The sequence below is a fragment of the Felis catus genome, chromosome A1 (genome assembly GCF_018350175.1).
Source record: "Felis catus isolate Fca126 chromosome A1, F.catus_Fca126_mat1.0, whole genome shotgun sequence".
Classification (NCBI taxonomy): domain Eukaryota; kingdom Metazoa; phylum Chordata; class Mammalia; order Carnivora; family Felidae; genus Felis; species Felis catus.
This window is the reverse complement of record NC_058368.1, coordinates 60,662,890-60,678,485: the sequence shown is the minus strand read 5'-3', so window position 1 is coordinate 60,678,485 and position 15,596 is coordinate 60,662,890. Positions and strand designations below refer to the sequence as shown.

General features: G+C 33.6%; 1 long non-coding RNA gene across 4 annotated transcripts in view; it reads left to right on the top strand.

Annotated features, from left to right (window-relative positions):
* The window catches only part of LOC101093984, a 364,880-nt gene that overhangs the window by 182,422 nt on the left and 166,862 nt on the right, over window positions 1-15,596 (top strand). For 3 of the 4 annotated variants that reach the window (XR_006596075.1, XR_006596077.1, XR_002741700.2), the window contains exons 4-5: window positions 7,409-7,580; window positions 14,118-14,190. This is a non-coding gene — a long non-coding RNA (uncharacterized LOC101093984). The remainder of the gene's footprint in view (window positions 1-7,408; window positions 7,581-14,117; window positions 14,191-15,596) is intronic. The other variant, XR_002741699.2, reaches the window with a different exon arrangement.

The following is a 15,596-nucleotide window of genomic DNA, read 5'->3' as shown; positions in this document are numbered from 1 at the left end:
GAGAGAAGAGGGGGATAAGAAGAAAGATAACTGACAGAAAGACCTTCACATGCAGAACTCCAGCACACTTGCCATGTTTCTGGTTGGCTGTTTGTAATTATTTTTCACAGCTTGACTTATTCTGGATCTCCATTTTTTATCTGCCACTCTTTAGAATTTTTCAAAAGAGAGAGAGGTACTCAATTCTGAATCCACCAGGTTTAATAAGATATAGACAAAGTTTTCCAGAAGTTTCTCCAGAAGACCTTCCCACTTGGAGAAACTTGAGTGAGGACACTCCCTTGCCTACTGTCTATAGGAGGGCAAAATGAACCAGACAAATTTTCACTACTGAATTCTCTGCCCAGCACAAGAGATTCTATTCATAAGCTCTTTTATATATTCAAACTGGATTATAAGAAATGGTTTTCTAAACTATTTCTTAGTAGTTTGACAGTTCCTCGGTATGTTAAACATGAAGTTATTATATAGCCCAGATATTCTATTCCAAGTTATGTACCCAAAAGGTAGACGGCATATGCCCATCCATACAAAAACATATAAATGAATGTTCATAGAAAAATAATAGTCAAAAAGCAGAAACAATCTAAATGTCCATTAATGATGAATGGTTAAGCCAACTGCTGGTATATATGTAGAATGGGATATTATTTGGCAGTAAAATGAAATGGAGTAGTGGTACATGTCACAACATGAATGAACCTCAAAAACATTATGTTAAGTGAAAAAGCCAGACAAAAGTGCCACATATTGTATGCTTCTTGAATTTGTGTGAAATGTCAAGAGTAGGTAAATTTTTTCAAAAAAGAAAAAAGTGGAAGGACTGGAAGATGAAGACTGCCAATGGGTTTGGTGTTTCTGTTGGGGAAATGATAATGTTCTAAAATTAGATTGTAGTGATGCTTGCACAACTCTGTAAATATCCTAACAGCCAACTAAGTTTACACTTTATTGGCAAACTTGATGGCATGTGAATTATATTTTAATATATTTTTAAAAATTATTACACACTCGTTGTAAGTCCTTCATAAGTCATCTTGCACCTTGTTTGGGATTAGGGGTTACTTTATACCAATTGTTCTTAGGTTTGAGAACAATTCCCAAGGTAAAACATTTATTTTAACATATTTACAATTTTACTCTGTCTTCAGTCACAAGTAACTGAAGACGGTTTATAAGAATACACACAATACAAAGAGAACATACATGTTTGATGGAATCAGGGTCAAATATAAGATTAGAAAAGTAATAGTTCAGGAAAAAGAATAACGTTTAAGAATGCAAGCCATAGAGCTCTGTAAAATTTGTATAAAATTTTGAAACCCTAAATATATAAACATTAGTTATAAGGAGTTTACTAAGCATCTCCACCACCAAAACAAGTAGGAAATAGTTTAAAAAATTAAGTTTCTAAATATTAAAACAAATCTAATTTTCAAGAGATGCAGGACTTTTTTTCCAGTACAGACAACTGAAAAAATTTTCTCCCAAGTGGATTCTACAAGATGCAGGCTAATGCAGCTTTAACTTCATTAAAACAATGAGGAAAACAAAAACAAACAAACAAAAAACCCAACTTCCTATTGTTCATTTTTTTTTTTATAATAGCTCTTAATGTTAGGTAAAGGTATACCCTGGATTCCGTTACAAAAAAAAATGAGCCCAATAAAGAAACTGAAAGTATTCTGTTCTCTAATTTTCTGGCTCGGTCCATGATTTCAAGTTTAAATTGGGTAAAAGTAGAAGCATTACATCCAAAGTGGCTAAAACATGTGCCATGTTATTTAAGTGGGTTTTTCATTGAACAGCAGAAAATTTCAAAATCATGTCCTCTGAAAAGAATATATTTTTTGTTGCCTTTCATAGAAGAGCCCTGTGGATTGCTAATTAATTAAAAAAAACAGTAGTATAAATGTAAGAAACCCTAAATACATCAACCAGGTTCCCAACAGAAGACCCATTTCACATTTATTTTGGGCAATTTTTAGAAACTTTAGTAAGGAACCACTCATAAAACCCTGGGAGTGTAGGAAAACCACAGTTTTGGAAAAGCAGAAGCAGTTCAGTATTCTGGGAGCTAGAAATTATAGGGTTCTTACCACCTCTAGTTCCTCAGGGGGCAAATACAGGAAGCAATTATCACAATCCAAACAGAGCAAGGGAGGGTGGGGGAGGGTGGTTGAAGGGGCTGTGACCTCAGGTCAAGGGAAACTACCAGTTGAGATAATCCCACAATGAGAAAGTTAGGGGAGTAAGAACCCAGCCATTATTCTTCTCCTGTGCATTGATTTCCTGCCCCACTGGTTATACCCAACCAGAAGCCAGAGCACAGGGAAGACCATTGATATTTTGGAACACCTATAGATCAACCTGCTGGGTACCAGTCAGGGTAGAAAATGATTAAAAATGGATTAAAACATGTATCACTACCCAAAATACATATCTAAAAGGCAGAATACCTAACATACTAGAAAGGTCACCCCTGTTACCAAACTTAGCTTAAATTGTGGGCTCATTTTTATTTGCAGTCTCCATTGTATTTCCTTGAGAAATGTGTATGTTGTACCATCCAAAGACTGTCCTTTGAGTAATCAGTTTTACTACAGAAATTTTTAAAAGACTGAAAGAAACAATATTTAAGGTGACGGTCATCAACAATTGAGCAGCATTGTTGCCAGAAAACTGAGTTGGTAGGCTTTAGATGAGAAACTAATGGAATGAAATATTTAGTTTGTAAATGGCAACAGGACGTTTAAAATCATTCCAGCATGAAACTACAAATGTTCTCTACCTACTCCCCTAATGTACTATTTTAACCAAATTACTCTGATGGAAATTTGGTGAGGTCAGAAGCAGATCAAGAAAGAGGAACTGGAAAGAGTATTATAGTTTGTTATTCACTGGTCTCTTGGAGAGAACACAGCATAGCCTCTTGGCCACTCAAGGGAACCGCTTGGTTCCTCATGAGGCAGAGGGAGAAAGAATTCTGGCCAACAGCATTTATTGTGGTTTCCATGAGAAGGAATGTTTAGGATTAGCTAGTTACAATTTCTTGAGCCTATGGGCTGTCTCAGATTATCTAATATTTATACCCTTGGGCAGATTAGGAGTGATGTATGAGTGGAAGACCTGTGAAGAGAGGTAGTCAGGATGTGAACCTGGCCTCTAGCCAGGGTCTCAAAATTGGTCAAGATGAGATTTTTTTTTCCAAGTTATATCTTCCTACTTCCTAAAACTAAAAGTAAGAGGAAGAAGGAGGGGGAGGAGAAAATTTACACATTCAATAGTAAGACCATCATATCACCTCATTTTCTCTATCAGATAAACCCATTATGGATCCTTTATTGTAATGCTGTTTTATTTATTATTTTTATATAATGTAATTTTTGATGTCACATAATGATATAAATTGATCACCAAAAATATGTCCCTTTTATTGATACATCAAAATTATCTCTCCCATATCTTATTCTAATACCTTGTTAGAGCCAGTGACTATAATAAGGTAGAAATAATATTCTTACTTCTAATTGTTGAATTGAAATGAATATTTTATCATCAGATATAAAAATAATGATAATAGTTGATTGATTATTGTAGGCCAGGCACTGAGCAGAGTGTTTTACTTATGTTTCTTATGAACTTGTAGGAACTATTTGAGGTGAAATCTGGGGCATAAAATAGTATATTACACAAAACCATTGAATTACAAATAACAGTGAGATTTGAAATAGACCTTCTGCCTTTAGTGCTCATGCACATAAGCCCATATGTTAGCTTAAGGAATTATTTATGTTTATAAGCCCATTATAAATACTTCGAAATTCCAAAAGTATAGATATATTTTTCTGATTTTTCACTTACTATGAATATAAGAAACAGTAATGTAGTAATTATGACTAATAATGTGGGTATTTTATGGATATATTGAACCAAAGAAGCAATGGTTATTTCCCACAGAAAATGATCTGCTTCTCAGTTGGTTTACAAAGGCTTGGGCAGAGCAGAGACCACTGTGAGAAGCTTTTAAGCATTCTAATGTATTATTTAAATAATATTATGTCATTTGCATTGTTACATCTTCTGTGACTTTTAAGAAAATAATGGCAATCAAAATATCCAAAAGAAGAATATAGATGCACATATATGGTCTCTTCACTAAAATGATGACAATTTAATGAAATTAGAGAAATACACAAGCAAGAGTTTTGTATAAAAGCAGGTGCTCTCCTCATTCCTCATTAATTATAGTTATTTCACGCAAATATTCTAATTAATTTTATAAATATTTTAGAATGGATAGGAATTTTTCAGAGCAGTTTATATTTGTATGTTGCTTGGAAAGATAAAAGTCATTATTTTGATTTTTTTTTTCATGATACAACACACTAAATCCTACCTGGTGGTGTGCAGATGTTTTTAAAAAGTATCTGTGGGTACTTAATCTACAACTAGGGGTATATTTAAATACTTCACAAGTATTGTGCTGTAAGTCTGGCACAGACTGGGCTTTGAAGTACAAGACTACACCTAGCAAATGATTCAGTATATGCCAAGATAATTTTGAGGAAGTAAATCATAACAAGTCATATACTTTCCTACCATCTCTTGTTTCTGTGGTGCCTTTATCTAATGTGATATAAAGATCCATCCCACTTCTGTTCTACTTCTAACTGTTCTCTCTTCTGATTAATGGCATACTTGGATAAAACTACTGACTTGGGAAGGTAGGAGGAAGTGCCACTCTGTATAAAGTATGCAGTCATTTTTGTACAAGTGAGAACATTTTACTCTCCTCACCATAGGCTTTAAAGCTATGAATACTGAAGGCATTTCTGTAATATATGTGCTTCTTAACAGCATCTCGCTTTAGCCATAGTGAACAATTTTCCTTCATTTAACTCAGGGAAATTAGTTTATGAAGGATGTGAATGACTTCTTACACACACCAAGAAGGACAGAGAGGGGGTAACTAGCAGTTAGTAACAGGAAATGATACAGTTAGGAGGAAAAAATGAGTGATGTATATGAGGATGACCACTTTCCTCATCCTTTGACAAATATTCAAAAGGCTTGCTGTGTTTTATATTAGTGTCTATCTAATGGGATTTAAAATGCTTAATGAGAGGTGCCTGGGTGGCTCAGTCGGTTAAGCGGCCGACTTCGGCTCAGGTCATGATCTCACGGTCCGTGAGTTCGAGACCCGCGTCAGGCCCTGGAGCCTGTTTCAGATTCTGTGTCTCCCTCTCTCTGACCCTCCCCCGTTCATGTTCTGTCTCTCTCTGTCTCAAAAATAAATAAAATGTAAAAAAAAATACTTAATGATTCATAACTATTTTGCCTTACTTTGTAAAGCACCTCTGCATAAAGTATCACAAATAATCCTCACAATTATTCTAGATACCCCTATATTTTATAAACAAAGATGTTTAAGTCATTAGGTAGATATCCATAAGTTATGTCCAATATTTCATATACTGGGTTGAGGGTTTCCTTCCCTGCCGTATTCTCATTTTAAAACACTCAATGGAATAAACTATAAGTGGATATGAATTACTTTACCAATCCCTGAATATCATAACCTTTCAAAAATATCTCTTCCATTTGAGAAATAATTAATCAGAATTAATGAGCATGAAAATAAAATCCCTGAGGCTGAAGTCTCATAGGAGGATAAGTGGACCTTCACTGCCTGATTTTGTAAAGATTCTCCCAATTCTTTGGTCCAACGCTAGCAGAGCCATTCCTTAATAGGTCAGTAGCATTTGTGTATATGTGGAGGCAGTAGGTGAGGTCACATATCACATACTCTATTTGTTCAAAAACTCAGGTAATCCTTGTTTCATTTGACATGGCATACTGTAGCACAGAGTAGCTCTTTCCAGAAGACATAGCTGCTGAAATACATTGTTGATGATAAATAATGCTTTCTTTGAGTGTATATACATAGGAGAATAAAAATAACTTTGGATTATTGGCCTTCTAAGATGTTCGTGAAACTGATTATTCTAGATTTCTAATTGTTGCCATTATTTGGAAATGTATCCAATTTTATTTGTATTTTATCATTGGTTTAATTATTTTGTAAGTAATTTTTAGTTTTTCTTTGGAAGTTCAGAAGAATTTTCTATATTTATGTTGTATTGCCTGAATATTTCTTCATCTGTAATTAAGTTAGGCAGGCCCGTTTCTTCATCTGTAATTTAGTTAAGCAGGCCATGTAGTTTGAAGCTCTATTTTCTGAAATGGGATGTATATTTACCTCTAGACTTCTTTCCAGTATATATAACTCCTTTGCCTGTCACCAAGGAATTGTGCCAATCTCTTGGTAGATACGACATCTTCACCTGAGCAAGTAATTACACACCTACATCCACACACATGCTCAGACACACAGAGACAGACTGATAGATAAATTGATCTAGACTTTTGAGATCACTATGTGATAAAATATATATTTTCCTTTATAGTAATGATTCTCTCATGATTGACTTTTTATTTTGTTTATTTGTTTGTGTGTGTGTGTGTATGTGTGTGTGTGTGTGTGTGTGTGTGTGTATACATATATATAAATGTTCATGGATGCAAAGTAATACATTTGTTTTGCTTTTACAAATACTGAAATTTTTACCTAAAGTAATGTCCAGTTTTGTTTATATCTTTTAGTCCAAAACCAGCAATATTTCTGAGTCAAGTGATTAAAAGGTGTGATAAACCTGATTCATCAGTTTTCCAAAGCACATTGATATATTTTCTGGCAAATATATCTAGATATATTCCTCTCCAGACACACTGCACATACTTGAACTTAACAACTCCTTGATAGCACTGAATAGCAACATCTTAATGTTTTCCCAAATTGATAATCAACAAATGTACTTAAATTTCTATTTTTATTTAATAATTTTCTGGTGAAGTTGAAAATTCATATATTTTGAAGTATCCATGCATTAAGTCCTACATAAAATAAAATGTTTATATGTATGCTATTTAACTCATATAATTTTAAAGATAACTCATAAGTTCTCTTATGCAAAGAGAAACATTCACTGAGATGAGTATTCACAATTCATATTTATTTCTGTGTTGTAAGAATCCTGTCAAACATAGAATATATTCCTTTAGCTCCCAACATTTTCTTACCATGTATGTAGAAGGTCAGGAAGAGAATAATTAAAATATGCAGCTACCTACCATCTTAAAATAATTTACAGGCCCTTCTAATACTTTTGGAATGGAAAGTATCAGAAGTAAAGGCTCTCAAATTATATGAACAGATAGTTTTTAAGTGAAAATGACCACCAGTAGTACATTTTTGTATCTTACATTTTATTAATATTTTCAGTACCAACATTTTCTCTCTCCTCTTCATTTTCTGAATGGTCACAGTTTTTAAAAACATTTCTAGACCCTTTTGTGATCCACTTGCTACGCGAATGGAAGCTTGAAAGAATTGCTGCTATGACCACCCACGCTTCTTTCAAATTTCTGAGGACCAGCCTTCCTGTGTAATTCGGTGTTTGATATTCAGATTGTTCTATTCCTACAAGACAACACTCTGATCGCTTTCAGAAAAACTGGTAAGTATAACTGACAAAAAAAGTATGTATTGTCTTAATATTTATGTGTATGCTTAAAAATGGTTTTTCTGAAAATAAATGGTAACTCTCTAGCCCTTAATATTTATGCACTTTAAACATGGATTTTAAATTATTTCCTTATGTAACATCTTTATTTCAGATTTGAAAAGTTCTGGGAAGAAGAGAGGCAAAAATAACTAATAATCTTATTTTAGAAATTACAGTGGAATTTGATGGCATATCAGATTTAATCTTTTTTTCTTTTTTTTTGTTTCAAGTTTTTATTTAAATTCAGAATAGTTAACATATAGTGTAGTATTGGTTTCAGTGGTAGAATTTACTGATTTATCACTTACATATAATACCCAGTGCTCATCACAGCAAGTGCCCTCCTTAATACCCATCACTCATTTAGCCCATCCTCAGATATAATCATATATTAACCCCTCCATAAGAGATGTATTAAATACTGGCATATGACAATGACATTAATGGATATAATGTGAAATCCATTTTTTGTAGTATTTATTGTTCAGAGAATATCTATATCTATTATATTATGCTTTTTAAAGTAAATTGTGAGCTTATGTTACACATCTGTACATTTTTAGAGACTTGTTTTTAGGGAAATTGGAACTCCCTCCAATCACACAATGTGAGATCTCAGCTGCTTTTAAAGGCAATCAAGATGGGTGCCTGGGTGGCTTAGTCAGTTAAGTAACTGACCTCGGCTCAGGTCATGATCTCACAGTTCATAGGTCCAAGCCCCACATCAGGCTCTGTGCTGACAGCTTGGAGCCTGGAGCCTGCTTTGGATTCTGTGTCTCCCTCTCTCTGCCCCTCCCCAACATGTGCCCTCTCTCTCTCTCTCTCTCTCTCTCTCTCAAAAATAAATAAAATGTAAGAAAAAAATTTTTAAAAAATTAAAAAAATAAAGGCAATCAAGGAACTTATATGGTATCATAATGTTAATCAGTAATGAACTTTTGATGTAGAGCACTAATTATTTGTCTTACAAAAGAAATTTATGGGAGCAAACACATCAATAATTTTGATAGTTAAAATAATAATTAGCTGTTATTACTCTTGCTGATTGGATGGTAATCACAATAAATGAGTCCTCAAATTTTGATTTTCCTAACAAAATAGAATCCATATAATTTTCTCTGTCATAGAAATGGATATATCAAATCTTGGATAAATAATGAGGTATCTCATTTACCAACTGCAACAGCCTCTGTTCGTAAAAGATCACAACAGTGTCTTTCTGTTCACATAGTCTTCTGAAATGTGAACTTGTCTCTCTCTCATCAAGAAGTGGAGTAGTGTGTATCACTCCCTGAATCTGACCAATAAGATAAGGCAGAAGTAATGATGTTGGACCAGTAGTGAGCTCAGTCTTTAAATGGCCTAGTAATTTGCATATTCTACAAACCCTATAGGAAGTGCAATTATCTTGAGACAGACATTCCATTAAGAAAAAAATAAAAAGTAAAAACAAAACAAAACAAACAAACAAAAGCCCAAATTTGGAAATGAGATGAAATACAAAGGAAGAGAACAAAAGTACTAAATGTGTAAGAAATGGATCCACCAGTTCCAGGCACTCTATTTTCTGCCATCTGGACAGGAACTACTAACTGGTCCTTCCACAAAATCATGAACAAATGATTTTTTTTTTAATTTTAAGACACTAAAACGTGGCTAGTCAGTTATGAAGACACCTAAAACACCCATGCTCACTTGGAAGAAACACAAAACATAATGAAAATATAGGTGATTGAATTCTATAAACAATAGTAGATTACAAGTAAAATTAGACTGTGTAATGTACTTCCGTCAATTATTTAAAAAAATTAACTTATTTTTGAAAGAGAGAGAGAGAGAGAGAGAGAGAGAGAGAGGGTAGGGGAAGGGCAGAGAGAGGAGAGAGAGAATTCCAAGCAAGCTCACTCTCAGCTCAGAGCCCAGTGCAAGGCTGGAATTCACAAAGGGCTCCAACTCACGAACCATGAGATCATGACATGAGTTGAAATCAAGAGTCAGATGCTTAACTGACTGAGCCACCCAGGGGCCCCAGCTCAATTATTTATTAACTACTTATTATGGTTTTCTTTTCAAGAACCGTCCTTTCCCAACTGAGGGTGTCAACATTATCGCTGTCCTATAGTCCTTTTCGTAGGTAAATGACACAGGATAGTCAATAATACAATCAGTGCTACAGTGATTGTATTAAAGGTTATACAGAGCTAGATAATAAGAATCCTTTTTGTGAGATTTTCATTGATTCTAGGAATGAGGAAATTTATCTTTTTGAAATGGATATTACTGAGGACCAGGTGATCCTTGGGTTGCCAGTGGATATTAAGGCTAACATGTGGAAAAGGCCTGTCTAAGAATTAATTTTAAAAATATATAAATCAAAGTGAATCAAAGTGAACAGAAAAAGACAGACAACTGATGACATCTTTTGAACTCCAGGGCCCAGTCATGCCTTAAGCAAGAGCTTTCCCCTTTCATTTCACAGATATGTTAGCAGCAAGATATGTTTTTTCCTTGAACTACTTAGATTTGGTTTTCTGTTACTGAAACTCCACATCTTGACTAACCAATATGGAATGTTGTGGGATCTTGGAGATGGAAAGGATTTATAACAGAGATCCTGCCTATCACGAATTTAGTATGAAGTTAATTTTGGATTGGAAATAGCCTCAATATTCACTTAAAAAGCAATTGTTGAGCATTTATTGTGTGCAAAATGTGTGTATTAGACATATAGTGGTACACATACATGTCCTTCTACCATGTATGTTCTTAAGAAACTAACAATAAGTTGAAACATTTTATGTTTTTAGGTAATAAAAAATTTATGGCTTCCAATTTGAGATTTTGGGGATAAAACAGCCATTTACTACCAGGAGTTCCCATGGGAGCATATAGTTGTTAAACACTGGGAAATAAATTAGAAGAACCCTTTCCTCATCCTCTCCTTGTGTCTAGTCTATTTTTTTCCCTTTTCTCAGATGACCTCATAGGGCACAAGTCTAAAGAGATTAATGTGTCCACACAACACTGGAGTTGTTCAAGAGCATACAGCAGTATTGTAAGAAAAAACATTCCCAAACTATTATTTTCAAATAGTTCCTTAGCTTGAGTTGGAGGACGCACATAGATGACAGTATGACATCCACATGAGGTGTTATTTCACATATGCCATCACACCCAGCAGAAAGATGTTCTAGCACAAGACACCTCCATCCTGGAGTGAGCTGCATTATTTCTTCCACTGATTAGTTTTTTATGTACTTAGCAATACATAGTTTTCCCAGCTGAGTCAGTCCTCTCAATACCTTAGGCATTTTATTAATTTTCTCTTCATTTTGGTTTATTAATTTTCTCTTCTTGAAGAAATATCACTTTGAACTCTGAGCGTTTTGACTTGCTCCAATCTGGGACTAATGTCCCTGCTGGGCTCATTGCATATCTGGCATGTTAGGAATACCCTTAGTAAAAACTGCAATAATAATAGCACATGCATCTAGTAATTCCTATTTCTAGGCATTTCACTAAATATTTTACCTTTGATAATTCAATTATGTTTATTTTTTAAAGTTTTATACATGAGGTTTTGAGATAAATACAGAAAAACTGATTTGCCCAAGATCATACAGCTAATTTGCCCAAGATCATACAGCTAACAAGTGACCAGGGCGGGATTGTAACAAAGTAATCTGTCTCTAGAGTCCTTGGGAGGTCTGAAAATGACTTTCTTTAAATGCTATTTATTTTTGAGAGAGAGAGACAGAGTGCAAGCAGGGGAGGAACAGAGAGAGAGAGGAAGACACAGGCTCCAGGCTCTGAGCTGTCAGCACAGCTAGTGGGTTTCAAACTCATGAACCGCAAGATCATGACCTGAGCTGAAGTTGCCAACTGAGCCACCCAGGTGCCTCTAAAACCGATTTTTTAATGATAGTTTCAGAAGGTATAAAATTTTATTGAAAATTACTGCTTTATCATTTCCCTTCTCTGTAGCTCTTTGAGAAATCTGATAGACTTATCTGCAGCCTGTGTTGTGTGGGCAGCTGGGACTTCTTCCAGTCAACATAATCTCTCCTATAATCTGTGTCATTGACTAGTTGAACTCTCTAAATATATCTCTTCTTAAATACCTCCATCAGGTCAATTTCCTCACTCTCGTTGGGAATACAGTCCAGCGTATCTCTGGGTATCAGCTTGTGCATCCAGTCCTGCTGTTTTACATAGGATTGATCGGTTTTCTCTGTCAGATGTACCTCTTTTACCATATAACAATATTTGACAGCCTTTGTCTGAGATTTGCTACTGTGTATGTTCCCCTCAGAATTCTTCAAATAATATTCATTACATTTTAGTCCATTTTTCAGCCCTTATTCATAAATACTGATTCAAAATTACAGATATCTAATAGCTTCTATCAGTGCATTTTGTTCTGATATTTCTCTATAACCAGACTGATGGCATATTCTCTTTCTCTTTGTACCTTTATATGTTTCTCCATCCATTCATGTATTCACTAAGATAACTTCCCTGTATCTTATTCTTAAATTTGAGTCCACGGTGACTTCTTATTTCTTGAAATTCAGATTCATATTCCCAAACTATATCCACATCAAGGAAGTAAACACATAATCAAGCACACAAACATACTCAAAAACAGCCTATCCCCATAATTCCTATCCTGAAGTACATTCTCTCTGTTAGGTATTCAGGTATTCAGTATTGTTATTCTGGATTCAAACTCCAGAGTCATTGCTTCTCTTCCTTATTTTTACTTATTTGATTAGTTACAATTGTATTGATGCTATCTGAGCAAAGCCTTTCTGAATCCCTTTATTTCAATTGCAGTTAGCTCTTTTATTTCGTAACAGATTCTATCTCCCTCCTACCATATATATCCTTCCCCTAGACAGTGTGCACATTATTCTGCAAAGGAGGATTTTGAACATTCTCAAAGATATTCTACTTCTTTTATTTCAGATAATAAATTGTCATTTTATTTAGAAAACTATGTAAATTATAGGCAAAACAAATATATTTTTAGAATTATATTTTACATACATAATTATATATTATATAATATTATATATATACTAAGATAAATAGTGTCATATATAGAGTTTTAGACATGTCTTTCTTTTTTCCTCCAGTGAGCTCTTTTTTATAAATTTTGTAAATGAATTTAGATTCCTGGGAAAAGAGAGAATCCTAACTATTGTTAAATGAAACTTTAAGTACCTCATCAGTCAACTCTCAACATTAATTAGCAGTCATCAACAGGGAACTTCATCTTTTCTCTTCCTCAGATATATTTGTATTTTATTCATATATATTCTAAATTTTATTTCAAAATAGGAATCTGAAATATAAGAATAAAGTTATCTTAAGATGAGTTAATAAGTTTATTCATTAAATGATAATCACATTTGATAAAAGTTATAAATTGTTCATTTTTTTCTATTAAAGTTTGTAGGAAAAATTGTAAAAGTAAATATACATCTAGGTGCCTCCCAACTGACTCTAGTTAAGCAGAATGAGGGTGTAAAATCTATGGCAATGTTAACAAAAATCATCATGAATTCTATATCCCTCAATATTTGATGTTTTGAAGGATAAAAGGAAAACAAAATGTTTATAAAATAAGATTTCTTTATTCCTTAATTTCTCTTTCTGTTGCTTCATTATTGGTGTATAGAAATGCAACAGATTTCTTTGTGTTGATTCTGTATCCCACAACTTTACTGAATTCATCAATCAGTTCTAGTAGTTTTTTGTGGGATCTTTCAGATTTCCTACATAGAGTACTATGTTATCTGCAAATAGTGAGAGCTGTATTTCTTCCTTGCCAATTTGGATGCCTTTTGTTTCTTTTTATTGACTGTTTATTGTGGCTGAAACTTCCAGTATTGTGTTAAATAACAATGCTAAGTTACACAATTTATTATTTTACATTTATGCTTAAAATTAATAAAAAATTTCATTGTTAGAACATACTGTTTAAAGTTCTAGAATCTTAGTGGCCCCTGGATGGCTCAGTCTGTTAGGCGTCCAACTTCAGCTCAGGTCATGATCTCACAGTTTGTGAGTTTGAGCCCCGTGTCAGGCTCTGTGCTGATGGCTCAGAGCCTGGAGCCTGCTTTGGACTCTGTGTCTCCCTCTCTCTCTGCCCCTCCCCCACTCACGCTCTGTCTGTCTCTATCAAAAGATGAATAAACGTTAAACAAATTTTTTAATTAAATAAAAAAAATAAAGTTCTAGAATCTTAGTAACATTTGGTTCAACTAAATATTTGTTAAAGTTTAACAAAATTCAAAGATACTATGAAAATATAAACCTTTTTTTCACTGTTGATTATAGAGTTTATTTTACACATACCTAATAGCTATGCTTAATTAAAAAGTTAAAATTATATTTTATTGATATGTAAAGTTAAAATATTATATTTTATTATTTATGTTTTGCTTTACAATTATTTAGTAAATCTTTTATTAATGTGGACAGCATACTATGGAGACTGAAGAGTGAACTGCCCTTATGTTAAGTGAGAGAGAACTTCTGTTTGTCTCCAACCCAGGTACAGTTTGATAAGGACCTAGTACCACTTTAAATTAAGTAGTAAGATGGGAGGATACAGATTTTATATGTGAGCAACAGCTCTTGATGCCTTATATAAGAAGCAATTATTACTTCTTTACTTTTCAAAAGATTTTCTCTGATTTACATGTTTTTAGAAAGACCGCACGTGAATAAGTTATATATCCTTACAATTTTTGCATATGTCTTTGATTATATTTAATGTCAATGTATGTTTACTTTCAGTCATGTTGGCCCTTTGATGCAGGGCAATGTGAAATTATTTTTATCTACTCACACTTTATAAACCACAAAATATTTAGTACAAGGATAAGTCTAATATGTAATTGTTACTGGAATTTCAAAATTCATTGACTTCTTAAGCAGGAGAAACTTAAAAAAGAAAAGTCTCTTCTTTGTTTTATCTTTAGCTTAAAGTTTTATCTATTGCTGCCATAATTACTAAAATTCTTTGAACTGAGTCTCTGTTTTTCCCTCCTTCTTCTCTTATCTCTATCCCCAAAGCCATTTGATTAAAATTTCAAGTCTCTTAACAGCACTCCTTCTTCCTGAATAATGCCCACATGCTTATAGGCATTCCTATGGGGTTTTGTTCAATTAAAAATATCATATGAGATATAGCAAATTCAGAAATAATATTCAGAACATCTATTCCTAATTATCAGAAAATGTTCTAAAAACAGCACATTTGTACTTGGGACAAGTATAAATCTAATATGTTAATGTTATATGGGACATGGTAGGCATTCATAAAGGATCACATAACATTTAAAATTGGCATTTCAAATTTACTTTGCAACTGTTTGGCTTTTAGGGGACTGAACTGAGTTCAGAATAACAATGCATAGGGAATAGAAATTGATGTGTGAAATGATTATTAATAGAATGTCTTAGTGCCTTATAAAAATGGTGACCTTGAAATCAAGTAGAAATTTGAGAAGTTAAAATTTATTTTGTGCGGGGAAGTATTTAAAACTGAAATAATTAACTGAGATTGGAGTCAAGGAGCACAAGTTTTTTGTTTGTTTGTTTGTTTGTTTTTTCTTTTCTTTAAATTTGGGGTGGAAAATGTATGACTGTAAAGAATTTATGTAGTCCGTTCTATCCTGACCCAAAGGACTCTACTCAAAGGATTAATTGTGGTCTTTTCCACTAATTGAGATTTAGTCTGACTTTGTTCTAATAAATTAGCCTCTGTTGTGCATCATTTTAAATGCTCCAGTGAACACACACATTTTCCAATTTCAAATGAATCCAATTGATGTATTGCCATGAATGCACCCTGATGCTGTATTTCAATATTTTGCAGAGGTTCATCTTAGCTCCCTGTTAAAGAAAGTTTCGAGAAAGAGGATTAAAAAATTTACTCCATATTGTTGTGGATTA